The 6,399-nt window shown below is 31.6% G+C and overlaps 1 pseudogene; it reads left to right on the forward strand.

Moving 5' to 3' along the window:
- Nucleotides 1–264: 264 nt before the first annotated feature.
- On the forward strand, nt 265–4,501 carry LOC128159487 (leukocyte elastase inhibitor-like; annotated as a pseudogene).
- The last annotated feature ends 1,898 nt before the right edge of the window (nt 4,502–6,399 follow it).

Here is a 6,399-nt window from a genome sequence, read left to right on the forward strand (position 1 = left end):
ACTGAAGCAAGCCGTTTTTACGTTTTCCTTTCTTTTCTACAAACAAGCATAAATTCAAACAGAAAAAAATATCAAAGGGACGTTAATGAATTATCAACAAGCATTCTAATTTAAAAGTACAATTCCTGCATACTTTCCTACTAATTCACGTTTCATTTTGATTTTAAAACCGCCATGCTGCTAAAATGCTGTTTTGTTTATAACGGTATAATAAATTGCATATTCAATCATTTCAGGTGAAACTTGATACAAAAAAGAACTGAAATGATGTAACAGACTGATATCCTGCTTAATGTGATACTTTTTGTTTGTGTTGGTATATACACAGTAATGGCGACTGGTCAACCCTTTAGAAATAAAGAGACTGCCACTGCATTTGGCGATGCCAACAAGGCTTTCGTGTTGAGTCTTTTGAAACATTTACCACAGGCATCGAACGTTTTCTATTCGCCTTTCAGCATATCCACTGCTTTGGCCATGGTTCACTTGGGAGCAAGAACACATACTCTAAAAGAAATGGATCAAGTTCTTCATTTTGACAAAATGGGAAAAGATACCCACTCAGCTTTTGGGGGTTACCTAGAGTATTTGTCCAAGGAAACTGGTGATATTACCTTTAAAACAGCAAATAAGATCTATCAAAGCATGAAGCTTAAGCCTCAAGAGACATTCATGAAAGAATGTGAAAAACATTTCAAGGCAGCAGCAGAATCAATGGATTTTTCTCAGTCAGCAGTAGCGAGTTCGAAAATAAATTCTTGGGTTAGTCAACAAACAGAAAACAAAATCCAGAATCTGGTTCCAGCAAATGCATTAAATACTCATACATTCATGGTTCTCATCAACGCTATCTACTTCAAAGGGAATTGGAAAAGTAAATTTCAGTCCGAGGAGACTAAAAAAATGGAATTTCGAAACGAAAAGGATAATTACATGACTGACATGATGTACCAGAAGGATTCTTTTAGATACTGCCATTTACCCGATATGCAAATAAAGGCCCTTGACATTCCATACCAAGGTGATAAACTAAGCATGCTCGTTCTTCTACCAATGGCTGTGGATGGACTAAATGATCTGGAAAAGAAGCTATCCGAACATCTCCTCAATGACGTAATCAGCAATCTCGAGGAGAACAATGTCGAGGTGTATCTTCCAAAGTTCAAAATGGAGAGTACGTTTGAATTGAGGCCCTACTTATCAGCTATGGGGATGTCATCTGCTTTTGACGCGAATATCGCGGACTTTTCCGGAATGGACGAAGGCAAAAATGTGTACATTAACGAAGTGTTTCACAAAGCGTTCGTAGAGGTGAACGAAGATGGGTCAGAAGCCGCCGCTATGACATTGGTGTTGATGGATTGCTCTAATCATATAACACATGAGTTCAGAGCCAACCATCCCTTTCTTTTCTTTATCCGCGATTCGGTTAATGACGTCATTCTTTTTTCAGGCAGATTCAACCAACCAGTGGAAACGCCCGGTAAAGACGAACTCTAAATTGTGGTTATGGTGAAGATATACTTTGCTGTCTGAATAAATATATTTCAGACGATCGACGAAGTATAGTAAGAGGTGTTCGACAGAGTGAGAGAATAAATGATCCTAACATTGCTACCAGAAATCATATTCACACAAATGGGCCGCAAAAATATGATTCTGGTAAGAATCAACAGTGGTTGTTAACAAAAAACACACCACAAAGAAGACATTACCAGTTGGTTGTGCAAATTTTCATGATAAATTTCAATATATTTTCAGCAACACGTTTTGATTTTTAACATTTCACTATTATTATTAGGAATCGAGTTCGTTACTGTAAGCATTTCAAACGGCAATTATATGACCATTGCCATAGAATGAAGTAATGGAGAACACATTGATTTTTACATTATTCTAATACAAAGATTAACTCATCATTATTCTCATGGAGATTATGTATTTCAAACCATTTGGATTTTTTTGTTACATTGTATTGAAAAAAAAACTTAATGCTTTAGTTTATATGAGCTCAAGGGACCACATAGTAAAATAGAAATGGGTTATTTGAAAGGTTCATGTAAGATCATGATCATCCGGTAGAATTTGCACAATTTTAAAGCTAAGAAAAAGCTGGATAATTTTTTCCTAAATGGTATTATAGATCACACTTCAGTTTATGACGATAATCATTAGGTTCACAAAAGAATTAAAAAAAAATCAAATAAGCTGAAATTTCAGGTCGATTTAAAATTTCAGTTCTGTCATATTTTTTTAAATGATTGATATGGGTGTAATTTCATGATATATGTCTACCATAATTCACATGAAAATATAATAAAACCACACACAAAGCCATTTTATTCAAATTTATTTTTATATAAATTTCATGTCAATCAGGTCGTAAGTATTTCAGGATTTAATATGTTCCGTATACCAACCCCGAAACATTGTTTTGAAAGAACGGACTGAATGGAAAGAATACAAAATATTTCAGATAGAATATAGTCTCGAAAAAAACAACAACACGCCTAACAGGACAGTCTATTGCCTACTTTACATTTACGAGTAAACAAAAAATATTTAATATTTTTTAAAGGCATTAAACATATTTCTACATGCAAATTTACTTTTCATTCATAAAAATAAGCATGATATTAATTAAAAAAGATATTCCTCAGAAACGCAGTAACATTAAATAAATGTATAACAAATAAATGACCGCCTACTGGCGGCCCGTAATATCTAATTATAATGTGTTCGACATTTTTATGTATAATTTCACATTCAATTATTGATCAGACTCGAAAAAGTTTGGACTCTTTCATCGTCAATGCGAAAAAAATTGAAATCCCAAATTGTTATGTTTGCGATGAAGTTAAATATTTTGCATTTAAAAGGAAATAATTGGGAAATACGTTCTCTACAGTGTCCTTTTCCTGAACTCTATATACTAGTTAATACGCTATCTTTTGTTTTGATTTACACTCCTCCTTCGAACCACGTTGTGTCTCTTTGGGTTAAACTTTACCGAATAAATGTAGATTTTTGTTTTCAATTTAAGTTTAATCCACGCATGTGGAAGTTGTTTAAAAATCATGTACTTGCTGCTCCTGTTTTCCGATGTAATGCAAAATATTGAATGGTAATTAAAACAACATCTGGTTTCTTTTTTAAGACGTTGAAATTCAAATTCCTATACTATGGAATCAGTAACATTTGTAGCATCACTTTTTGACGAATTTCATTTTTAACACTTTCATGATTTCGTGAACATTGTTGCTTGATAAATTAATTAATACCTTTTATATAACAAAATGAACGTAAGATTTCTAAGTATGCAGATGATACTTCACTTATCTTAGATGGTTCACCAATGTCACTTTTTGCAGCTCTTGATACTTTAGAATTTTTTTCACACATTTCAGGTTTGAAGATAAACAGCTCTAAAACAAAAATTGTATGGATAGGTTCTAAAAATTTTCTAATGAAGTTTTTCACCATTCACGTTGGAAACTCGATTGGGGCTCCACTTCTTTTAATTTACTTGGAATATAAATTTTCTGCTGACTTAGATAAAATGACATCACTAAATTACAACGAACAACTGCCAAAAGTTTTTTCTCTAATTCAACAATGGAGGAGGAGAATTTTAACTCCCATTGGTCGCATCACAGTTGTAAAAGTTTGATTATTCCAAAACTGAACCACCTGTTTATTTCACTTCCAAATCCAATACAAGATGTCATTCTATCTCTTAGTAAGAGCCTGTTCGAATTCATTTGGAATTCAAAGTGTGATAAAGTAAAGAGAGAAATTGTTACTCTCGATTACCTAAAGGGTGGTTTAAAAATGGTTAACATTTCTAACTTCATGGCATCTCTTCATGGTCATGGATTAAGAAATTAACTCAAGGCTACAAACCATAGATGGACTTTTTTAAATCAATAAATGGTAATGACTTTGCAAAAAAACTTATTGATGTTTGATGTTTGTAATGTATTATTTGGTGTCTTTCCCCTTGTTTGGGAGAACAGAATTCTAAACTATGTAATCCTATATACAAAACAATATATATTTTTATGTTTAAAACAAAGTAAGAAGCCAAATTTTTTAGGGCTTTTACACTATTTAAATCAAAGATACAAGACCAAAGAGTATATTTTTATTCAGAAATCAGAAATTGATGAATTTGAAAAAGCATGGTCTCCTTGGAATGATTTTATTAATCATCTGGCAGTTTAGAACTAACATGTGTACAATATTGCATCAATTTGATATTTTTATGTTTTTTGCTTTTTGGTATTCTGTTGGTTTTTTTTTCTTTGGTTTGTTTGTTTGGTTTTTTTTTTCACATGGCTTGCAGTTTTACTGCTTAGGCATAACTATCAAAATCAACTATCCTACTCTTTATTTTATATAAAAATATGGGATGAAAATGTGAGTATGTGAGAAGTGAGAGAGTGAATATTTCATAAAATGATTTATATATTTAACCTTTGTTTACAATAAAAAAAAAATTCAAACTTTTTTTTCTAATTCTTTAAGGTTTTAAATTTGAGGAAGGGAAGGGTACCACTAAATCCATAAAAGCTGAGCCTATACGAATTCGAAAGTGTCCAAAGTAGCTAACAATCTCAGTGTGCTTGAGAAGTTTTATTCTTTAGCACACTTTGAAACCTAGCAAAAAAGTTTTAAAAACATTTTATTATTTAGATGATATGCTGGCAAGGAAACGTTATCAAAATAATCAAATTCAAGCCTATTTAATCAAATGTTCTGGACGACTTCATGGCTAGAATGAAATATGAATACTCCTGCCAACGACTTAAGTAAAGCCTAAGTCATAATAACTAGTCGCATATGTTTGGAGATCGTGTGTGTGATACGTGTATTATAACTCTTGGCTCTCCTCGCTGATCGAAGCGTTAAAACCGTCTTAAAGCGATTGAGAGTGTAACTTAAGACAAACGGGCGTTTGATCGACCAGTGGTAGATCTTACAAATTTGTTTAATACGAAGCCAAAAAGATTTAAGAATATGAAAATTTAATGTATGTAACTTATAAATCATTACATGCCTGTTATATAAAATTGAAATAGGGAAGGAGATGAGAAAATTCAATTCAACAGCTATTGTCTGCCGTACGTGAAGGGTCCCAAGGCCGTTTATCAGACTGGTGAAAACAAGTCTCAATAATACTGTTTGATTTAATTGGTAAATTTGTTTTATATGAAGAGAAAAGATATAAGAATTTGAAATGTACCAGTATGTTACTTATAAATTATTTGTTGCCTATACAAAATTGAAATAGGGATGAAGATGAGAAAATTCCATTCAACAGCTAGTTCTCTAATTGTAAATAATACACATGAACAGTTGTAAAATCATGACATTTAAGCAGCATGTACATAAAAGGATGAATAAGATGAAAGATGATGTGTTCATCTCTGACTGTGCCTCAGGTGGGATCAAGGCTGCACGGAATTTAAAACGGTTTTAGAACAGTTGTCGAAATAGAGAAACAGTTTTTGTAGCAATTAACACAAAGTCTGAAACAGTTAATTTACATATGTACAATAATTAAAAATAGTCCGAAAGATTGAATTTCACACATCGTGACATATATTTTCATTAAAAAAAATATGAATCAAGAAATTTCTTCGTAATACATTTTATAATTGCGTAGCAGAATATATACCTGACTAACAATATCTGATTTCTGTTGATCATCATTTCATCCGATATTTTATCATTTAATTCTGAGAAGTTTGCTTTTGTTCCTGTCCATCACAAACGTCCTCTCTGTTGGTTGTGTGTGTCTTCAATTTGGCTTTGTTACAGCTGGTTTTCTATGCTTTGTTTTCTTTTAAAACTAATAAAAAATGTTAATTATCAACACGTCTATAGCTGTTTGTACCTACACAGGAAATGTTTATTTTGTAGTTAAAAAAAAAAAAGATAAATATGTAAACATGAACAAATATCTTCTAATTCTTACACGCATGTCTGCCAATACACATGTACTAGTAATACCATTATTGTGAAAAAAAGGAAAGAAGAAAATTAAAGCTTAAAAAGGGCATATTCAAATTTTACGTTACATTACTGTACAGTGTTTGTAAACATTAATTAAATTTGTAAAAAATTGATCTTATTAATAATCTTAAATTATCTATTTTTTTTAACAAAAGAAAAGTTATTTACATCGACTTTTTTTAAATCATATGTGGCAAAATTAGCGATTATTCTCAGCTTGCTTATACTAGAATATCAAAATGTTTATATCATTGTTGCTGATAAATTTTAGCAAATTGTGTTAATAATACAATTTAAGCAAATCATGTTAATGATACAATTTTAGCAAATCATGTGAATTATAACTACCGGTATTTAACATTTTCAAAGAAACGAGTGCAA

This window comes from Crassostrea angulata, chromosome 8 (assembly GCF_025612915.1).
Source record: "Crassostrea angulata isolate pt1a10 chromosome 8, ASM2561291v2, whole genome shotgun sequence".
Classification (NCBI taxonomy): Eukaryota; Metazoa; Mollusca; class Bivalvia; order Ostreida; family Ostreidae; genus Magallana; species Magallana angulata.